At 40.3% G+C, this 9,185-nt stretch overlaps 1 non-coding gene across 1 annotated transcript; it reads left to right on the top strand.

Moving 5' to 3' along the window:
* The first annotated feature begins 4,076 nt into the window (after positions 1-4,076).
* LOC112780807 (small nucleolar RNA R71) lies at positions 4,077-4,180 on the top strand. The gene has a single exon (XR_003191621.1). It is a non-coding gene; the product is annotated as a small nucleolar RNA R71 (small nucleolar RNA).
* The last annotated feature ends 5,005 nt before the right edge of the window (positions 4,181-9,185 follow it).

The following is a 9,185-nucleotide window of genomic DNA, read 5'->3' on the forward strand; positions in this document are numbered from 1 at the left end:
TCCATATTTTAGAAGCAATGCCTCTAATGGTTTGTTGCAGAAGTGGCTTCCTCCATCACTGATGATTGCTCTTGGAACCCCAAAACGGCAAAAAATGTGTTTTCTGAGGAAGTTCATGACTACCTTATTATCATTGGTTGGAGTTGCTATTGCTTCAACCCATTTGGAGACATAGTCTACTGCCACTAGAATGTAATTATTTGAGTATGAGGAGGGAAAGGGTCCCATGAAATCTATCCCCCATACATCAAACAATTCAAGTTCCAGAATGAATTATTGTGGCATTTCATTTCTTTTTGGCAGGTTCCCCGCTTTCTGGCATTCATGGCAGTGCTTCACTAGTTCCTTTGCATCTTTGAAGATAGTGGGCCAATAAAAACCACACTGCAACACCTTGGCTGCTGTTCTTTCTCCTGCAAAATGTCCTCCATAAGTGGAGCCATGGCAGTCCCATAAGACTTCCCTTCCTTCTTCCTCTGATATGCATCTTCTGAGTATGCCATCGGAACATTTTTTGAACAAGTATGGTTCGTCCCAGATGAAGTATTTGGCATCATTTACCAATTTCTTCCTTTGATGCTTGTTAAATTCCAACGGCAAACTCCCAGTGGCCTTGAAGTTTGCTATGTCTGCAAACCAGGGTGCTTTGTGAATTACCATGAGTTGTTCATCAGGAAAGCACTCATTTATATGTGTGCTTTGTGCGCTTCCTTCTTCACATGGTATCCTTGATAAATGGTCTGCCACCTTGTTCTCTACACCCTTCTTGTCTTTGATTTCAATGTCAAATTCCTGCAGCAAAAGAACCCATCTAATAAGTCTTGGTTTGGATTCTTGTTTAGCAAGTAAGTATTTTAAAGCTGAATGATCAGTGAAGACAATGACCTTAGATCCAATGAGATAGGATCTAAATTTGTCAAATGCAAAGACTATTGCCAAGAGTTCTTTTTCAGTGGTTGTGTAATTCCTTTGGTTATCATTCAAGACTTTACTGGCATAATAAATCACATGTACCAAATTGTCTTTCCTTTGTCCTAACACTGCCCCAATAGCAAGGTCTGATGCATCACACATCAGTTCAAAAGGTAAGTTCCAATCAGGTGGGGCAATGATAGGTGCAGAGGAAAGTTTTTGCTTCAAAAGTTCATAGGCTAGCATGCAATTTTTATCAAATACAAAGGGTGTATCAGAGACAAGCAAGTTACTCAAAGGTTTGGCTATTTTAGAAAAGTCTCTAATAAACCTTCTGTAAAAACCAGCGTGTCCCAAAAAACTCCTAACTGCCTTGACATTACTTGGTGGAGGTAATTTTTCAATGAGTTCCACCTTAGCTCTGTCCACCTCAATGCCTCTATTAGAGATTTTGTGGCCAAGGACTATTCCTTCTGTGACCATGAAATGACACTTTTCCCAGTTTAATACTAGGTTAGTCTCTTGGCACCTCTTAAGCACCAAGGCAAGGTGGTGTAGGCAGCTAGGAAAGGAATCTCCAAACACAGAAAAATCGTCCATGAAGACCTCAATAAATTTTTCAATCATGTCCGAAAAGATGGACAGCATGCATCTTTAGAAAGTGGCAGGTGCATTGCACAATCCAAAGGGCATGCGTCTATAAGCAAAAACTCCATATGGACAAACAAATGATGTTTTCTCTTGATCTCTAGGATCAACTACTATCTGATTATAGCCTGAGTATCCATCCAAAAAGCAATAGTAAGCATGTCCTGCAAGCCTTTCAAGCATCTGATCCATGAATGGGAGTGGGAAATGATCTTTTCTGGTGGCTTCATTGAGCTTCCTGTAGTCTATGCACATCCTCCACCCAGTGACAGTTCTTGTGGGTATGAATTCGTTCCTCTCATTTGGCACCACAGTTATGCCACCTTTCTTGGGAACTACATGGATGGGACTAACCCATGGGCTATCAGAAATGGGGTAGATTACCCCTGCCTGCCATAACTTCATGACCTCCTTTTGTACCACTTCTTTCATGACGGGATTCAATCTTCTCTGAGCTTGGATGGAGGGTCTAGCATCCTCTTCTAACAAGATTTTATGCATGCATATGGATGAACTTATCCCTTCAAATCAGCTAGGGTCCATCCAATGGCATCTTGATGAGTTTGTAGCACCTTGATCAATTCTTCTTCCTGTTCTTGACTCAGGGCAGAGCTAATGATAACAGGATGACTCTCATCACTACCCAAGTATGCATACTTGAGATTAGGGGGCAATGCTTTGAGCTCAGGTTTTGGTGCTTCCTTCTCTTCTTTCACTATCTCTGGCATGCTTGGCATGGTTGTTTCAGCAGCCTTGATGTCACTAACTTCTATGTCCTTGGTGAATTCCTCCTCTGCCACTTCCTTTGTTGTTTCCTCAAAGGTTTCTTGTACTGCAATGTCCACTACATCCACCCTCATGCATTCCCTTAGTGATTCTGATGGATAGCTCATTGCCTTGAATACGTTAAACACCAATTTCTCATCATGTAGTCTAAGAGTGAGTTCACCCTTTTGTACATCTATGATGGCTCCAGCAGTAGCCAGGAATGGTCTTCCCAGAATTATTGAAGCTTTGGCTTCTTCCTCCATATCTAACACCACAAAATTAGCAGGAAATATAAAATCCCCACTTTCACCAACAAATCCTCAACTATCCCATGAGGGAATTTAAAAGTTCGATCTGCCAATTGGAGGGCCATTCTTGTTGGTTTGGCTTCCTCAATCTTCATTCTTCTCATCATTGTTAGAGACATCAAATTGATACTGGCCCCTAAGTCACACAAGGCCTTCTCCACCATGACTTCTCCTATGATGCAGGGGATTTGGAAACTGCCTGGATCCTTCAATTTCTGAGGCAATTTGTGCTGAATGATGGCACTGCATTCTTCAGTTAACAACACAGTTTCCTCATTTCTCCAGCTTCTCTTCTTGGTCATTAATTCTTTTAAGAATTTTGCATAGAGTGGCATTTGCTCTATTGCCTCAGCAAACGGAATGTTGATTTGAAGCTTCTTGAAAATCTCCAAGAACCTGGAGAATTGACCATCCTTTTCACTTTTCATCAAACGTTGAGGATATGGTGCTTTAGGTGTATAAGGCTTCATGACCTCTTTTTCTTTTTCTTTTGTTGCGGACGGTGTAAAAGATTGTCCTTGTTCCTTGTCTCTCACATGTTCCTTTGCTTCATCCTCTGTGGTTTCCTTTGAGATCTCCTTTAGATTCTTTCCACTTCTGAGGGTTATGGCCTTACATTCTTCCCTTGCAATAGCCTTGGCAGCATGAGAAACGCTTGTCCCAGGGGTTTGCTTAGACAAATACAAAATTTGATTTTCTAGCTTCTGGATGGCAGCTCCTTGGTTTTGCAGGTTAGAATTTACTTCTTCCTTAAAAGCTTTCAATTCGGTTATGTCTTGACTCATGGTTGCAAGCATTCCTTCTATCCGGTTTAATTGATCTTGAAATTGTTGGTTCGGATTAGGTTGGGTAGGTTGATTATTTTGGCCATGATATGATGGTTGTGCGTAAGTGTTTTGTATGGCTTGGTATGATCTTTGGTTGGAATTTTGGTATGTGGAATTGTTATGTTGGTTGTGGTTGTAAGGTTTGTGGTTTTGTGGTTGGGTTTGTTGGTTCCCCCACCCAAAGTTTGGGTGGTTTTTCCATCCTGGGTTGTAAGTGTTGGAATGTGGATCATATGATTGCCTTTGTTGGTTTCCCACATAGTTGGCCTCTTCCCAATCACCTCCTTCAATGCTTACTTCCTCTTGATCTTGTGTGTGTATTGCAGCCACTTGCTTTGTTTCTAATTGCCTGGTAAGCTCTGCTAGTTGCTTGGCAAACACCTTGTTTTGGGCTAAAATTGTATCAACATGGTTCAGCTCCATGACTCCCTTAGTGTTGTGTCTCTCTGAAGCATAGTAGTACTCATTCTCAGCCACTGTCTCGATCACTTCAATGGCTTCTTCCACAGTCTTTTTCCTGTTCAATGAACCTCCTGATGAATGGTCTACAGCCTTCCTTGATTCATAAGAAAGTCCATCATAGAAAATATGCAATTGCACCCAGTCATGGAACATGTCTGGTGGGCATTTCCTTGTCAAATCCTTGAACCTCTCCCATGCCTCGTAGAGAGTTTCACCATCTTGTTGTCTAAAAGTCTGAACCTCAGATCGAAGCCTATTGACCTTTTCTGGGGGGTAGAAACGTGCCAGAAACATGCTTTCCACCTCATCCCAGGTTGTTAGGCTCCCCCTTGGGAATGATTCCAGCCACTTAGCTGCCTTGTCCCTAAGTGAAAATGGGAACAAAAGCAGTTTATAGGCATCTTCCTGGACTCCATTGGACTTCACAGTGTCGCAAATTCTCAGGAATTTTGTGAGATGTTGGTTTGGATCTTCATTAGCACTCCCACCAAATGAACAATGATTCTCCACAAGTGATATTAGCTGTGGTTTGAGTTCAAAATTGTTGGCCTGAATGGGTGGTTTCTGAATGCTGCTACCACAATTCCCAGAGGTTGGGTTTATGTATGAACTAAGAACCCTCCTCTCAGGAATGGCATTGTTTCCATCAGCTCTCTCATGGTTGTGTACTTCTCTATCCATGTTGAGATCTAAAGCTTCCTCAAAATTGTCCTCAGATTCTCCTTCAGATTCTTCTTCTCCCAGTACTCTCTTCCCTCTTGCTTCCCTTCTAAGTCTATGAAGGGTCCTCTCTGGTTCGGTATATGGAGGAGTTGATGTCTCTCCTCTCCTACCTGTCATACAAGAACACAGCACAGGCAATAAACAAGTGAAATACTCTTGGTTAATGGAAGAGTATGGTTAGAGCAGTTGAGGAATTAATTCAAACAGTTAGTGAGTCAGTGAGTTAGTTGCTTGAATTTAAAGGCAATAAGAAAGAAAGCATGTAACAGAGTGCAGAAATTAAAATTCAACAAGTAACTTGAACTGAATTAACAAAGCAAGAAAAATGCTCAATCTAGTTAACTTCCAATTTGAGAATTGTCAATCGAAAACCAATCCCCGGCAACGGCGCCATAAACTTGATGCGCATAAACTAGTTATGCTACGATTTAGGAAATTGCACGATCAGCAAAATTCCTTCCGGCAAGTGCACCAGTTATCGTCAAGTAAAACTCACAATAGAGTGAGGTCGAATCCCACAAGGATTGGTTGAGTGAGCAATTCGGATTAGAAGTATGTTCTAGTTGAGCGGAATCAAGATTTAGATGAGAATTGCGGAATGTAAAATTGGCGGGAAATGTAAATGACAAGAAATTTAAATGGCGGAATCTTAAATTGCATGAATTAAAGAGCAGAAGCTAAATTGCTGAAATTAAAAGGGAATGGGGGTGATTGCATGAATTGAGTTGTAGAATGTAAAGAGAAAGTGGAAATCAGAAATGGGGAATTCATTGGGTTATAGGAGATATTGAGATCTCCGAATCAAAACATGTTTATCTCTTCCTCAACCAATGCGTTCATTGAATTTTGCTTGGCAATCTTATATGATTGGATCCCAATCCCTTGGCTCACCAATTCTCTCTAAAAACAAACAAATTCCCAATCCCTTGGTTTAAATGTTCATAAGAAGAGATGATGCTCGATCACTGATTATACCACACAGTTTCATGAACCACAATTTGGTAGGATTACATGTCACAATATCCATCCAAACCCCAATCCAATTCACTGTGAGAAAGCTTCTCTAGCATGAATCCTCCATTCCTTTCCCAAGGTTCCGAAGGATTCCAATTAGGGGTAGTTTCTTTCCCAAGACAACTACCCAATGGAATTAGATCGAGAAGCTTTCTAACAAAATTCAAGAGAAAAGATTGAAGAAGAAGATAAACTATTATTGATTCATTGAATTACAATAGAGCTCCCTAACCCAATGAAAGGGGGTTTAGTGAGTCATAGCTCTGAATTCAATTACAAAGATATGAAAACTAGCAAAATGAAAAGGTAAAAGTTCTTTCCTAACTTAAATTCTATCCTATTTATACACTTTCTATATTGAGCTTCTGTTGTGTTTCTTGGGCTTTGAGGCCTCTCCCTGCTTTCCTTTTGCTTTGGGTTTATGATCCATAATCTTGATGAGGTTGCTGATCCAAATTCTGTAACATTCATTGAGCCAACTTAGTGATAATCAAGTAATGACACATGACTCAACAAATTGAAATTCCAGACTCATCAATCCTTTAGGCCCAATCCATAAACCATGATATTCAATTGGGTTTCATACCAGAATAAGTTTAAGTTAATGTTTGTGCTCAAATGCTAACTTAAACTGCAATATTTTTGGCCCAGAAACCTTTTCTAATAGTGGCGTTTAAGTTGCAGTTTAAGCTTAAACTGCAGCTTAAACGCTAGACACTTCCAGTGATGCCTTTTGTGGAAGCACGTTTAAGCTTCAGTTTAAGGTTAAACTGAAGCTTAAACGTGGAAATGGAAGAAGGCAGCCCTGGAGGGTACTTAGTCGAACACGTTAAGCTTCAGTTTAAGGTTAAACTGAAGCTTAAACGTGGAGATAGAAAGGCAGCCTGGAGTCGAAACGTTTAGCTCCAGTTTAAGGTTAAACTGGAGCTTAACGTGGAAGGAGAGGAGCCTGAGTGTCGAACAGTTAAGCTCCAGTTTAAGGTTAAACTGGAGCTTAAACGTGGAAATGGAGAAAGCAACCCTGGAGGAGAAACTTGGTCGAACACGTTTAAGCTCCAGTTAAGGTTAAACTGGAGCTTAAACGTGGAAATGGCTCCCTGGTGCCTTTCTTACTTCTGGCGTTTAACCTCCAGTTTAAGGTTAAACTGGAGGTTAAACGTGGAAATGCCCCCTTGGTGCCTTTCTCACTTCTGCGTTTAACCTCCATTTAAGGTTAAACTGGAGGTTAAACTTCATTCAGCATTTCTTAGCCTTCATGATTCTGCGTTTAAGCTCCAGTTTAGGCTTAAACTGGAACTTAAACTCCACATGTGATATTCAAGCTTCCTTTATTGATTTTGTTGCTTCCTTGCTTAGCCTCTTCTTCCCTGAAATCATCCAAACAATTGCATCAAAGTCTTGCAAAATTTCATGAGAAATCTTCCATCATAGCATTCAAGTAATATAACTAAAACTCATGGAATTTGCATCAAACATCTTACATGTTTGAAGGATTCTAAGACAAGTATGACTATATTGGCCAAAATATTACTTAAGGCCTCAAGAAAATGCATAAAAAAACTAAAACTAATGCCAAACAAAGTAGTGCTAGCTAAAGACGCTTTTTCCTTTGTTTTTATTTGGTTTTATGCACTTTCTTACATCCTTAAGAAAGCAATTTGGAATGAAAATGCATAACTTCTTTGAATCAAACAACTACACGTAATTGATTTCTAAATTCATGAGGTTTAAGCTAAATTTAATTGATTTTTAATGATTTATAAACCTTGTGGAAATTGGTGATACTTTGATGGTTGTTTTGATTATTTGTAGGTGAAGAAAAAAGAAAAGAAGAAAAGCCGTGGCCTAAAGTGTGGCTCAAGGAAGAAAAAAGTGTGCAAGAAGGGAGGAAGTGTGGTGCAAACAAACCATTGAAGCTTACTCCAAGAGCACCAAGCTCACTAAGTGAGCGCTACACTCACTCCCCAGGAGACCAAGGCACAAAGCTCAGCTCACTTTGTGAGCTGAGCACAACATGAGGCCAAGAAACAAGGAAAGAAGAACCAGCTCAGCTCACAAAGTGAGCATTATCGAGAGCACTAAGAAATATTCAAGAAAAAATGATTTGCCAATTGCATACTTTCAAGACATGAACCCATGACCAAAGGGGAGGGGGGAGCGCTACTCACAAGGAAAAATAAGCCAAAATGGCCAAGTGCACTCCCCAAGATTCGAACCCCACCACCTTGAGGAAGCAAGGAAGCAAGGCAACAAAGAAAAGGGGGGCAGCGGCATGCTTTCCCATGGGTTTCGAACCAAGGGCCTTCCCTTGGATGTCCCAGGGCTCAGCTCACTTAGAGAGCTGAGCGCTTACTTCTTGATGCATGGGGGCACATCATGACACGGCCAGGGAGTGAGGCACGGAACAAATTGACAAGGCCCATGGTGCATCACACAACAAATTTGACACGGGCCAGGGAAGATGGACGCGCGCATGACACGGTCCAAGGGGCAGCCCAAACAACATTGGCACTAAGGCACCAATGCTCAGCTCACAAAGTGAGCTGAGCTCTCCCCTGATGCATTCCACACAGCACGCTATGCAAGGCCTCACTACACCAAGTCTTCAAGCTCAGCTCACTTTTGTGAGCTGAGCATCCCCCTGGAGGCAGATTTCTTCAATGGGGGCTGAAATTCAATTAAAAATCCAACTTAATTCATTTCTTCCCCAATCAAAAGCCCATCCAAATTCCAAAATCCAAGAATAGAAAGTGTATAAATAGGAGTTAGTTTGATGTAATTAGGACTTTTTTTCACACCTCTAGACTTCTTTTTTGAATTTTCCTTTTTACTTGCATTTTAATTCTGAGCTTTTACTTTTCTTAGAGAATTGGGAAGGAGAATTGATCTCTCTTCTTCCTTGTTCTTGCTTGAGCACTCTTACTTCTTCTTGCTTTGGATCTTGGGTGAAGAATTGAAGAACCTCTGTTTCAATCACCTTGAGATCTTGTTTAATTTCTTGCATAAATTGAATTCCAATTTCTGTTTATTGCTTCTGCTTCTACTCTTTCTGCAATTTACATTTTCTTTACTTTCCTTTGCAATTGTTCTTGCTGGATCAAGGAATGATTTGAGATCTAGACTTGTTATCTAGTCTCTTCCACTCCTGAGATCTTGAACCACTTTTAAATGCTGCCAAAATAAGCCACTGCTTTCCTGTTTTTAAATTCTTCAAGGCATTTTACTTTTCTGTTAAAATCTACTTTACTGCACTTAGATTTTCTCTTTATGTTTAATGCAATTTACTTGTTCTTATTTAATTTCTGCAATTCCAATCCCAATCCCTTTTACAATTCAAGCGAATTTATATTTCTGCACTTTAAGCTTCAGCCATTTATATTTCTTACAATTTAAGTTTCTGCACTTCTATATTACTTGCACTTTAAGATTCAGCTTCTTTACTTTCTTTGCTCTTTAATTTACTGCGAATTCCCCCCTTTCCCCTTTACATTTCATTGCATTTCTTCTTTAGTCACAAAACACT

This window comes from Arachis hypogaea, chromosome 19 (genome assembly GCF_003086295.3).
Source record: "Arachis hypogaea cultivar Tifrunner chromosome 19, arahy.Tifrunner.gnm2.J5K5, whole genome shotgun sequence".
Taxonomy (NCBI): Eukaryota; Viridiplantae; Streptophyta; class Magnoliopsida; order Fabales; family Fabaceae; genus Arachis; species Arachis hypogaea.